General features: G+C 40.6%; 2 pseudogenes; one reads left to right on the top strand and one right to left on the bottom strand.

Moving 5' to 3' along the window:
- Positions 1-3,827: 3,827 nt before the first annotated feature.
- On the bottom strand, positions 3,828-4,488 carry LOC146275351 (zinc finger MYM-type protein 1-like; annotated as a pseudogene).
- A 460-nt stretch (positions 4,489-4,948) lies between these two features.
- On the top strand, positions 4,949-12,730 carry LOC146275350 (uncharacterized; annotated as a pseudogene).
- The last annotated feature ends 388 nt before the right edge of the window (positions 12,731-13,118 follow it).

The raw sequence follows: 13,118 nt of genomic DNA, 5'->3' as shown, positions 1-13,118 counted from the left end.
ACACCACACCGGAGCCGCACACACTAGTTTTTGCTTGCGATCCGGCTAAAGAGTAGTAGGCCTAGGCTAACATTACGTTTTGAGTGGATGGCAGGCGCGAGACGCCAAAATGGATGCCAACAAAATTCTGAATGGAGAATGTACTTTTAAAAAGTTGCGAAATGTTTCCATTGACAAGACCAAAGTGATTTGTTTGTTTTGTCGTTGTGATCTGAGCTGTCATCGCAGCACGTCCAGTCTGAAATACCACTTGATGGCCAAGCACACAGCTGATGCGAATTCTCCGCCCCCTCGTCAAAGCCAGTGCATTTCAATGTTGTTGTCAATAAATAAAAAAACTGTGCACTAAGCATTCCGATCCACTTGTTGATAAGAGCATCAAAATTATAAAAAAGAATGGGACAAAAATAAATCAATGGACATTTAGAATAGATCAAAATTTGCGATTAATTTCGATTAATCGCAAGTTAACTATGACATAAATGCGATGAAGCGCAATTAAATATTTTAATCGTTTGACAGCACTACTTAAAACTTGGGCCCTATGCTCAAATTATGAGATTGCTGATGAGATAATGAGATAGTTAGGCTACAATTAATAGCTTGAAACGTTCTAACTTTGATTTATTTATTTTTTAAGATGTTGCTTGTATGTCGTTATCCACATAACTTATTCCTAACACTTTGTGTGTATTTAAATATTTCAGAATGGCCTTACAGACGCTTTTGGGAACAAAGCCTCCAACGCCTTATTTTTGACCACTGCCAATCCACCTGTGTGTGGTGTTGGAGCAGCCTATGGTGGTGGCCAGGGAGTTCGAGAAGGATGGCGCAAGACCAGCGAGCACAAAATTGAACACAGTGGCTGCAATTTCAGATGGTCATTCAGTGGCCAAAATTACCATATACGAGGAGTTTTCCAAAACATCAAAGAGGGTGGGAGTTACGTGGTTAAGGGCCTTTCCCTGAGAGGGCAGTCTCCCCCTTACCAGCTCAACATATGCATATATGTTGTTTTTCCGTAGCGCTTCTATAGCGCTAAGTGCAGAGCTAAAAAATTTAGCTGAAGCGCTGATCCATCCCCCTTCTCCGCAGACTCCGCTCTCCACATGCAGGGATGCGAGGGGCATGATAACTGTGGAGGGCGAGGTGGTCGAGGTAAATTAAGTTTTAGCATACAGTGGTTTATTAAAGGAAACAGGTTTAGAAATTGGTGCAAATTAGTTTAAAATGTAAATTAACGGAAACATACATTTTGATCCCTGCGCAACATAACGATGCAGCAGGTATGGCAATCCACTTCATACATGTACATATATACAGTATACCTACATATGAGTGAGAGAGAGATAGAGAGATAGATAAAGAGAGAAAATGAAATTAAAATAATATTTTCACAGGGGGAAACACAGATGTCCCTGTGTCTCTGGAGGGAGGCTGCGGTATGGGAACTGCAGGTCGGGGCACACATTTAAGTGTCCTATCTCAAGGCTGGAAAGTCGGCCTACGGGGTCAGACTGCAGTCCACTAACTGCTCCACCATGGAGATAGGCCTACTTCTTTTTTTTTTATTACATTGAAGCAGACATTAATTTTTCATTTTAATTTTTTACACTATCCAGCTTCAGTCTACACACAGCAAAGGTTGCTCAATTGATGTTGCGATAAATGTGAAGTGCCGATAAAAAAAAGGAACAGTAAAGAACATCTTAAATTAAAATGCACTGCCTCTGTGCTGGGGTTATTTTATTTGCATGTTTAAAAACGGTAATGACTGCTCGTTGGGTTGTGGGTGACAGAGGGGTAGCTAATGTGTACTTTTCCCCTTGACAGGAGGTCCGCTCAGAGGACATTGTGGGTGCCCTTGGGGTGATGGAAAAAGAGGCAGATCCGGGGACCCTCAACCTTCTCTTAGAAGACGGCCAGACCGTAATAATCGAGGAGCGATTGTGGGAGCCAGTCCAGCTCCTGATGATTGAACCCGGGAAGAAAGTAAAAAATACAATTAATAGGGAACAAGGTGGAGGAAATTGCAAAAAATGTAATATTTTATTTTGATTTATTTTATCTAAATGTTCAATTGTGTATATAGTTCTAGGAATTGTGTATATAGTTATTTATTAACATAAATATATTTAAATGTTCACAGTGGCGGAACTAGAGTTTTATACATGGGGTGGCCAAGGCTACTTCAGGGGGTCCATAGTCCTGAGTCTTGGGTCACTGTTTTCATTAATATATACAGTATAATATGGGTCTGTAAGTGTTAGAACATCCAACATCCAGTGTTAGAACATCCAAAAAGCTCAAGCACCAGGGACTTATAATAGCATTTCTGTGTTACAGAAATAACACAGTGCATTGTTTATTTACAAAACAAAGTGAATTTACACACCAAAAAAACACTGCAATTTCACATGACAGGTATCAAGCAGAAATTGACTTGAAAAATATAAATAACTTTGGTGCCCAACAACATTACAAATGTACAGTATCATATTTATGTTCATGTATATTATGTTAACTTACATAAAAAAAACTGGAATTGGCCTAAACAAGACCACATGATATCTGTGTGATAAGAAACCCTTTCAGTGTACTAGCACAGGTATTATTTATTATATGATTTAGCATTTTAGAATGTCAGCTCGAGGTATTAATCATAGCCAGAGCGACCACCTAACTCCCTAATTTTCCTTCTTATATTTCAGATAACATAATTCTGCGGTTCTGGTGAGAACTGGCAACATTTTTCACAAACGCATCCATGATGATGGAGCGTGCCCTCTTTGACTCAACACTGAGAATTCCAAGGTGACTTAACCTGTCATCAACCATTGTTGTCCTCAGGTGGGTTTTGATCAGTTTTAAAGCTGAGAAGCTTCTCTCGCAGGAAGCACTGCTGACTGGTGTAACAACAGAAATCTTACAAAGTCGAAACAGCTCATGGAAGACCTCTTTATATGGTTCTAAAAACACAACAAACTCAAGGAGAGTAGACGGTCTGTCCCTGCCACTTTTCTCTCTCCTATTAAGAAGCTGCTTGGTTTGATGGACATCATGTTTGAGGTCCTCTAAATCTGACTCAAAGGTCTGAGCAAAGGCAAACAGAGGCTCCTCTTCCAAGAATGTTGTACTCTTTGGGTTGAGAGACTGAACCCATTGCATTATCTCGCAATTCGTATTTGAAAAAAACGCCTGCAGCTCAGCTGTGAAACGGTCAAGCACCTGATAAAAGATAGCTCTTTGGAAGCTCTCACCATCATGTTGGTCACTACTTGTCTGTCCTACAGTGCTCATCATCAATGAGTCATGGCATGTTAAGCTAGTTATAGGCTGTTTTTTTACACACTGTGTGTACACTTATTTTGCAGTGCTCTGCAATCTTTTCAACCTCTTTCCATAGTTCTCCAAAGTAAACCTCACTTCTGTAGTCCTGTAAAGTGTCTGTAAGAGCACCTACAAGATCCACAGCCCTTGCTAGATCAAGAGAGCTTGATTGTAGCATTTCAGAAAGAGACTTGGCATCACCAAGCATTTTACAAAAGGTAACCAAAAGCCCTATGAAATGCATATCTATCTGCATTGCCTCGACTGATCTATCACCACTGTTTTCAAGTGCAATATCTTGCAGCACATCTTCCAAAAGTCTCTGTAGTTCCCTGGGCTGCTGCTGTGGATATAGCTCTTTCTGAACTGCAAGCCACTTGAGATGAACGTACGAGCCAGACACAAAGTTATAAAGCTTCTGCAGGAGAGCAAAGAAGTTAACTGCCTCAGGCACTGTTTTCACAGCATCAACAAGAACCGAATTCGAACAATGTGCATTACAGTGCACATAAAATGCAAATCTTGCTCTGTCCTTAATCCATGCAGACACACCAGAATGCTTTCCACTCATGACGGATGCACCGTCATAGCCTTGCCCCACAAGATTATTTCTGTAGTCCAAACCATGTTTTTCAAGGCAGTCAACTATCATTTTTGTGAGACCTGTTGTATCTAAGCTTTCAGCTGACTGAAAGTGTAAAAAGCTTTTGTGGACGGCCCCATTGTAGTAGTACCTCACAACTACAGACATTTGTTCCTTTTTTTAAATCTTTGGTTTCATCTGCAATTGCATTAAACACCACTTTCTTTTACTTCTCTTATTATTTCACTTTGCACCATCTGAGCTAAGCCCTCAAGAACTTAATTATGGATTTGGTGGCTTGTGTACTTAGCATTGCCAAATGCATGCATCCTTTTCTCTATTAGAGGGTCATGTTTTGCTATTTCTTCTAATATTGTTAAAAAATGACCCTTGTTGTGACAGTCCTCAGACTCTCGATGACCTCTTTGAGCTATGGCAGTTAATAGGAGCACATCTGCTATTGTTTTAATGTAAGCACAATTTTCCTCTACTTTCTTTTTCCGGTCCTCATTTATGCTATCTAACATTGATGAGTTGGTGTCAACAGCCTTTTTATGCTGATTCCAGGAATACATAGCATTGATATGATTTTCTGCCTTCGAATGGAGCTTAAACCCACAATCTTTAAACAGTGCCTTTTTCCAGTTACAAAAACCTGACTGAGATGTGAAGGCAGATTCAGGTGCACTGGGCAGAGAAAAATGCCTACAGGCAAAACAATAAGTTGAATCTTGACTTAATATTCAATCCATGAATTTTCCTTATACCAAGAGCTGTTGAAAGCCCTTTTCCTGGTTACCATGCTGAGTTCTGGGAAATGTCTTCAAACACGGCTGTACAGGACCCTCTTCTCTGGATTTTGATATGTCTGAAACACACGTAAAATAATATGTCATCTCACTATGGAAATATAAAATTAAGGGCTCCACAAGATTAGATATTAACAGCTGCTAATTAAAATGTGTAGTTTAAAGTATTCTTGTGTTTCATGTGACGTCACACAGTGTTCGCGGGGCCATTTTAAGGATGGAAAAGATGCCGTCTAACTGCTGTGCTGTGGGTTGTGATAACAGCACATCATAAAAAGGCCTACATAAATGTAGCTTTTACAATTGACCAAAAAACACAGAACTTCGTAAGAAATGGATTGCTGTTATCAAGCGGGATCAATGGACGCCTACAGAACACTCCAGACTCTGTAGTGAGCACTTTATTTCGGGTAAGTAGCTAGCTACTGTAGGTACCCCAGCCGTTTTCGTAAAATTTTACAAAAATTTTGATATAATACAAATTAAAAAGAGTAATTACTTCCAAGTAGGTAACGTGTTGTTTGTGTCTCATTCTGCCACTGCAGGTAAGAAAAGTGATAATCCGTTGAGCCCCGATTACATGCCAAGCCTGTTTGCCTACCTGTCACCTGAGCAGCGCCAACGAAACATAAATAGCTTCACGAAGTTTGAGCAAACACAGGCTTTAAAGAGGAAGAGATCTACTAACCAAGATGTTGCCAGTACATGTTGCGATAACAGTAATGACAAAGACAACTAGAGAGCATACAATTTCTGGGGAAATTGTGAGGGTGTGCTTGCGGGTGCCCCAGCTGCCCATAGTCTTTTGGTGTTTACATATTTTAAAAAGCATTTAAGTGTATGACTGCAGTTCTGACCATTATGTTCCCTTGATAATAATTTTGTAAAATTTACATGTATCACTCAGATGGTATTGCTCAGTAGGTAACTTAGTAAATTGTATTCAGATATAAGCAACTTGTTGGTTGCCCAACAAGGGGAAGACCCAGCATCTGCTTACACACAGCAACTCCTTAAACCTCTTGAGGCACTTGTTGCACCTGGTTATGAGGTTGTAGGCTATGGGACGTCCAATAGTGCGTTTGTCTTTATTTTTTATTATGTGTAGGACAGTTTTTCTCAAGTGGTAGGACATATTGATTCATAAAAGCATCTTAATGTATCAACGTAAACATATTAATGTTTTCTGTTATTTTAAAGCAAGCTCAGAGACGTATGAATGTAGAGTTGCTCGCTATATAGAGTAGGACACCGTGAGCTGAGCTCGCAATGTAGCCTATGTGACGCCGCTTTTTATGACACACTTCAAAGATGTAAAGATAGTACCATTTAACCCTGTAAGACCCCATGGTTGTAAAATTACAACGGCACTTTGAACGGTCTACTTATTCTTTTTTTTACATTTTGGGTGGCTCTGAAAAGAGTCGTCGTTGTGTGTGCTGTGGCTAGCACAGGAGTCGTCGGAGACCGTCTTGGATGTTTCCCAAGAACACATTGTTTCCAACGTGATCAAGGTGGCGGTACAGCCACATGAAACCGTGTCGTATTTGGGGGTGTTGAATGCTCCCCATCCCAAGGTCGGCCAGGAAGCTAGACATCTAGCCCTAGACGTCTTGCCCTGTCGATACCAGAAGCGCTGGTGCTCCTCTGATACCACCAGACGCAGCGTTCCAGGATATCCGAAAACACCAGCAGTCTTTGGGAACATCTCCATGATGGCCCCCGGGTCTCGCTTCATCCGCCTCGTCAGGTCTAGCCCGGTCACTTGGCTGAGGTTGTTTCTCCCGACGTGGAGCACCATTATGTCCGGGCTGGGAAGCATGCCACACTTCTCACGGAGCTTAGGCACAAGGTCTGCCCACCTCATGCCCCTCACCCCTACCCATTCAATATGGCACTCCAGGGCAAGGTCGGGGTACAGTCCGACCTCCTCCGCGTGTCGCACAAGCCAGTATACCAACGAGCTGCCAACGATCCAGACATGGGGACGACTTTGGTTTTCCATGGTGTGATATGATCCAACATCTGCCTCTTATATACTAGCTGGCTTCCAGCTTCTTCTTTTTCAAACAATGCAAGGCTAACATCTGCCTGTTTATTTGCTGCCTGTGTCTGTGTTGTTTTTATTCACAATATTCTCATTGGTTGGCCATGAAGACAAATAGCTCAAATAGACAAATATTATTTCTGAGACACTCGCGTCCTCTTTAACGCCCTGAACGGCATCATTTGAGTAATGAGGGCAAGCGCAGGCTTATTGATTCAGGGCTCCAGACTGCGACCAAATGGTCGCATTTTGCGACCAGTTTTTGAGACAATGCGAGCATTTTTTACAAACACTCGCGCATGTGCGACCGATAAATTTTGAATTGAGTGTGCACATCTCAGCATATGTTAGCAACGACACAGATACGACGTTCTAGTATGACAACGATATCAGTGTTCCTTCTGCATTAGTACCGTAGCTAAAAGTCTAGGAAAGTTGAGGCTATTTTTCGCTAGGTTCCTACGAACGTCTTAATCTGCCAGACAAATGGGTTCCCCTTCGTTCTTTTGATGAGCAGTTTCACAAGCCCTTCTTACCCGGCGTCATGGAGCCTAGCAGCTAAATACTTATTTAGCACTAGCATTGCTACTCCATCCCTGCCTGTGTTTGAGCTGTTGTGCTGTTATACTCAGCAAGTGTTGTGTTGTAGTGTCGGAGGACTGATCAAAAAGTGCATCATACATTTAAGTCATTTAGCTAAGACTTGCATGTAGAGTAGGCCTACATAATGTCACATTAAATAATGTATTTAAACTCAAGCTTATATGGTGCGTCGCTGTATATCAGTTGTAAAAATGACAGTAAAAAAACGGACCCATCTGCAACCGACACAGGCACACCCCACAATTTCCCCAGAAATTGTCCCAGGGGCGATTCTAGGATCAGACCTTTAGGGGTGCTCAGCCCCCAATGAGAATGTGACATGAATACAGTGCCTTACAAAAGTGCTAAACGTAAACCCCCTTGCTAATATAAATCCCTAATTTCACTGGATAACAATTAATACATTTATGTATTATTATGCAAAATATTGAATGAAAAAACTAAGAATGTCCCTTTCTTCATGAACTACCAGCATCAAATGATAATAAACGATACATTTAAAATATATTGTTTTAGGGGTGCTGAGAATAAATTTAGGGGTGCTTGAGCAGTCCTATAAAGGGTCTAAAATTGCAACTGAATTGTACCCTCTCTAGTTACATTAATAAATGCATTAGGTCAATATAAGTCTGGAGCCCTGTATTGATTACTTAAAAAACTTGATGTTTCATTATGCAAGATAGAGGAGCCTAGTTAGAGAAGGATTTAGCAGTTTTATAATAACATTAGCCTATTTTATTTATAATTTTCAGAGTAACCTCAAACCTTTCTTTTGTTTGTTTGAACTTACATTTTCTTTGAGGGCTTAGTGGTCTCGATTTACATCATTATTTATAGCGACATCATTATTTATAGCGAAGAAGCCTACTTCGCCCCACTGTTAGCTCGCAATGTACAAAGAATGCTCCTGCAACAAAGTTGTTAGTAACCAGTCAGCTACACCATATGCTAGACGCCCAGCAGAAGTTTGAAGTAACAAAGAATGCTCGTGAAACAAAGTTGTTACTTTCCCTGCAAGAGGGAATGGTGATCAGCAACCTCATAGTTGCATCAAAACGAATACATTTGGCAGAACGGTGTAAAAATTGACCTAATTGTTAGTAACGAGGCAAAATGCGATATAGACCAGCTGTGTAGAGAAGCTGCCCCGGTAAATTGTAGGCTACTACTACTACACTGTCTTGGTAGCGATTGCGTTGATTGAATTCGATTTAACATTACTTCCATTGTACGGTCAAGGCTGAAATTAATTATTTTCATGAACAGATTGACAACGTTTAGGCTGTGGCAATGGAGTTCAGGTTAGTAGATAGTTTCACCAATTGAAATACTTTTGATTTAAGTAAGGGTAGTGCCAAACATGTGCCGCCGTTTCGTTTGACTTTCTACTGTAAACAGCTGTGGAGATGTTTTTGTTAGCTAGCTAAAGTACTAGACTATAGTAGGCTACAGCGTTGCAGTGAGCTACACTGGTTTGAAACCACAGGTCATGATCATTTCACCCACAAATCGTTTACTTGTAATCTAATGTTTCTTTTGACATAATAAAGTTTAGCCATAGCTGTGGCATGGCAGTGTCCTACTACTACACACTGCCAGTCTGACTGTGAGGCTGACGCCAAAACAAGACGCGGTCACACTCAAATTCCAAGTTTTACACAAATCACAAAAATATGCTGACCCGCTGGCTGTCTTCACAATAGTCATATCGTCATAACATTTCCGTCTTTCTGTTTTTTAGTGTAAAATGGAACTATAAAATTCCGAAAATACTAGCTACTATGACGCTTTCTAGCATGGCTGCCGCTTAAAATACTAGGCGGTCTCACGGGCGACCCGCACTCGTTCAAATTACAAAGATTTTCACGACCTAAATCAAAAATCCGAGATTGCAGTTCCACTCGAAATCGCTTTCTCAACAAAGTCCAATGGTTGGGAATTTTGTGGGGGGGTATTTTTCACTCATAATCCAAGCTCCAATTTGCGTGCTAGAACGTCTCTATCACCTAGACTAGGCTACAGCGTTGCAGTGAACTACACTGCTTTGAAACCTTAGGTAATGATAATTTCACCCACAAATCGTTTACTTGTAATCTAATGTCATAATAAATCCTACAACAAAAATGTATTTATGAGGAATGGTTATTTTAACGATTGAAAACAGATGCATCATAGACCGCTGTAGTATGTGTTGCCAGGGCAACAGAGGCTAATTTCATGATGCTAATGCTTCAGTGAAATAGTAGATTACTGTTTCCGAAAGTAGATGTACTTCCTTAATAATATTAGCTTATATTGTACATTACACATTACAATTGTGTGTCATATCACAAAGTAAAATGAGCAAATAGTTCTCACCCAGGCCTCTTTGCTTGTGGCGTTTGTGCAGCTGCCTTGCAGTTAAGCAGTTAGCCTAGCCATCTCCCAGAAGTTAACAGCTGCTAAATTTACGCGAGTTTATGTGACGTTAGTGACGTTAGTGGCGTCAGTGACTGTGGCTAGCCAGTTAGCCACTGTTAGCTTCACTTTTCGCCACAAAAACTTAATTTCTACTTAAACCGTGCAACGGAACGTAAATCCCAATACAAGCAACTCAATGGCTACCAAGACAAAACGTTTGACACTTTGGTTGTCTATGTAGTCCAAATATTAACAAAGTTTTAGGGGGGCAAAAAGAAATAATAATATTAATAATAATATATATGTGAGCTAACAATGGTTTGTGCTCGTCGAAGGCAAGCACACCCCAATTACTACAGTGACAGTCTTCCAGAGAATGGGCAGAGTGGGGAACACAGCTACTCTAAAGACCCCATCCATACCGAGAGCAGTGGAGCATGTTCCAATGAAGCCTGCCAAGCAACTGTCAAGAAATTGACAGAAGATTGTACCAGATTGAGGACAGAGGTCTATCAGCTTTGGGACAGGGAAAGCAAGTTATCTTTCCAGCAGGCGGTCTTCAAGGGTAATGATGACATGGTGCAAGACTTAACTGGACTTCCATCCTTTGCCAAAATTATGGTTGTATTCACCTTTCTGTCAGGATGGGCTGTCTCCTTTTCAATGTTTTTTAATGACTAATGCGAATTAGATTGAATTTACCACTGCACTTCTTAACTTATATATTTCTAGTGTCAAAGTCTACTGTAAGCCGAATTTGTAATAGTACACTAAATGTAATGTACAGTAGGTTGTCTTCATTCATAATATGGCCCAGTAAAGAACAGATTCAAATCAGTTTACCCATGTGTTTCAAAAACAGAAGTTACAGAAATTGTACTTCCATAATAGATTGCTTTGAAATATTCATTGAGAAGCCTAAGAACATGAGAGCCCGAGCACAAACCTATTCGCAGTATAAGCATCATAATACTGTGAAATATTTGATATCAATAACTCCACAGGGAGTCATATCATTTGTGTCTACTGGTTGGGGGGGGGGCGAACAAGTGATAAGCACATAACACAAAACTGCGGATACCTAGGAAATCTGTCACTTGGTGATGTGGTCCTAGCAGATCGAGGGTTTACCATTGGAGATGCTGTGGGCTTGTACAGTGCTCAACTCAAAATACCTGCCTTCACTAGAGGGAAACCGCAACTGCACCCATGTGAACTTGAGTCTATGAGAGGACTTGCAGCTGTTTGTATCCATGTGAAGTGCGTCATTGGTCTTGTGAGGAACAAGTACACTATCTTACAAAGCACAATACCCATCTCTCTCTGCAAGACTACAACTCCAGGAGAGCTTCCATCTGTTGTCAAGATGGTCAGAGTCTGCTGTGCTTTGTGCAACATTTGCCCATCTGTTGTGCCTTCAGAATAGAAACATTTTTAAGTAACAATGGGCCTCATTCTCTAACATTTTCTTAAGTTTCTTCTGAATTGTTTCTTGAGGGCTTCGGAAAAACAACGTAAGAAAAAGACATCCGCCGAATTCACGAACGCTTGAAAATATGTTCCTACGCAGCAGAAGTTTTCTGAGCTGTGCTCCCCGGGAAGAGTTGTCTTGAGTTGAAAGCGCATCCTCGTGCTCCTGAATTTGCATATATACACGCCCCAACAGCTCCTTATAAGGGCACGCAACAGCAGTGACGTGTGCAGTCAGAATCGACACAATTAGGAAAGCAACAGGAACGCAAGTTATGTCCAAGGGAAAAGCAACCGGTGCACAGGTGCAACATACCAGTAAGAAGATGAGCAGTGGAATTGTTCTCCACTGGATCCAACAGTGTGCACACTAAGCAAGGTTAATTATTATAATTATTTAAATCCGAGGATGTCTGTTACGGTTTGCCATAGTCTGTAGAATTGATGTGAACGCAATCACCAACGATTTTTCATAACTTCACTTCAAACATGGTGAGTTTTCTTAAATGCGATTCCTTTGATCCTTGTGGTTTTTTAAGGAATCGCATTTGAGACAACTCTGGCCGATTTACAACTGCTATTTTGAGTTCGGAAAGTCTTCTGAACTTCAGAAGAAATCCCAGATGAGAAAACTTTCATGAAAGCCAAATATTTTCCTAAAACCAATTCAGAAGAAATTCCTTCTTAAATTCTTCTTAACTGCGTTCGAGAATGAGGCCCATTGTCTCAGTTTCTAAATGTATGACTAAATGTAAATGACTAAAGGTAAATATTCCCACTATAAACGGTTTGTTTTTATGCAAGTCTTCAGAATAGAAACATTTTTAAGTAACATTGTGTTCTCAGTATCTAAATGTATGACTAAATGTAAATGACTAAAAGGTAAATATTGCCACTATAAACTGTTTGTTTTTTTGCAAGTCAGTAGATTATTTGAAATAAAAACTGCTGGCAGTAAAATACATTTCTCTTGTTCATCTTTAATTAATAATAATCAATTCATAACAATGGAGGTTTTGACAGTTCTGCAAAAACAAAATATAAAAAGTGGAACTCAAAACAAAGCAGAAAAATAACAACCAAATGCATAACAGTTTATTTCATAGCTCAATAAAGAAAAGAAAACAAACATGTATCAATGATAATATATTTTACCTAAATAAAAACTAGGCCATAAATATGCATTTGTCTGTTGCTGCTCTTTAAATGCTCTTGAGCATAATTCTTTTCTTTTATAAAGCATTACTACACTTTTTTTTCTGCATTCCACACATTTCCATGTCTTTGGTACCCTGCTCAATTTAAGGCAAGACCTGTGAAAGTGCTTCCCCATACACTGTCCAGACGTGCAGGTGATGTCATCTGTGTCACCAGGTTTACCACAGTAGCATCCAAGTTCAGGTAGATGTTCTGTGGTTGCCGCGTCTGTGGGAGTATGCCGTGGTGCTGTATACCCAGGAGCTCTGGTACTACTCCGGTCTTTATTAATTCAACCACTTTGAGGTAGGCATTGTGGAAGAAAACAGGATCATACTGGATCCGCTGGAGGAAAAACTCCTTGTGGTCCATACCACAAGATCACAGTTACTCACTACGGCAACATGCATTTGAGCTTGCACTTGGTACATGAACTTGAACGTTTCTCTCCACAGACGCAAATCGAAATGACTTTGCGCTCCCGTGGGCGGTTCAGCGAAAAAGGAGGCGTGTTCTGGCGCAAACGTTCCCTGGTGCTATTTTGCAGTTTCCCGAAAACCAATTCCGCCACTGACCAGGAGAAACGTGGTTTAAAGGGGCGCAAGCTTGGTCCGTGCGCAGTGCTGGCGAGGCCAGGGTCTTCTTTCTGCGAAGCTAAGTTACTTTGTTTTGATTTATG

Source organism: Hypomesus nipponensis, chromosome 8 (assembly GCF_054491055.1).
Source record: "Hypomesus nipponensis isolate SF chromosome 8, ASM5449105v1, whole genome shotgun sequence".
NCBI classification, from domain to species: Eukaryota; Metazoa; Chordata; class Actinopteri; order Osmeriformes; family Osmeridae; genus Hypomesus; species Hypomesus nipponensis.
The sequence above is the reverse complement of the archived record's forward strand: the minus strand, read 5'-3'. Positions and strand labels throughout refer to the sequence as shown.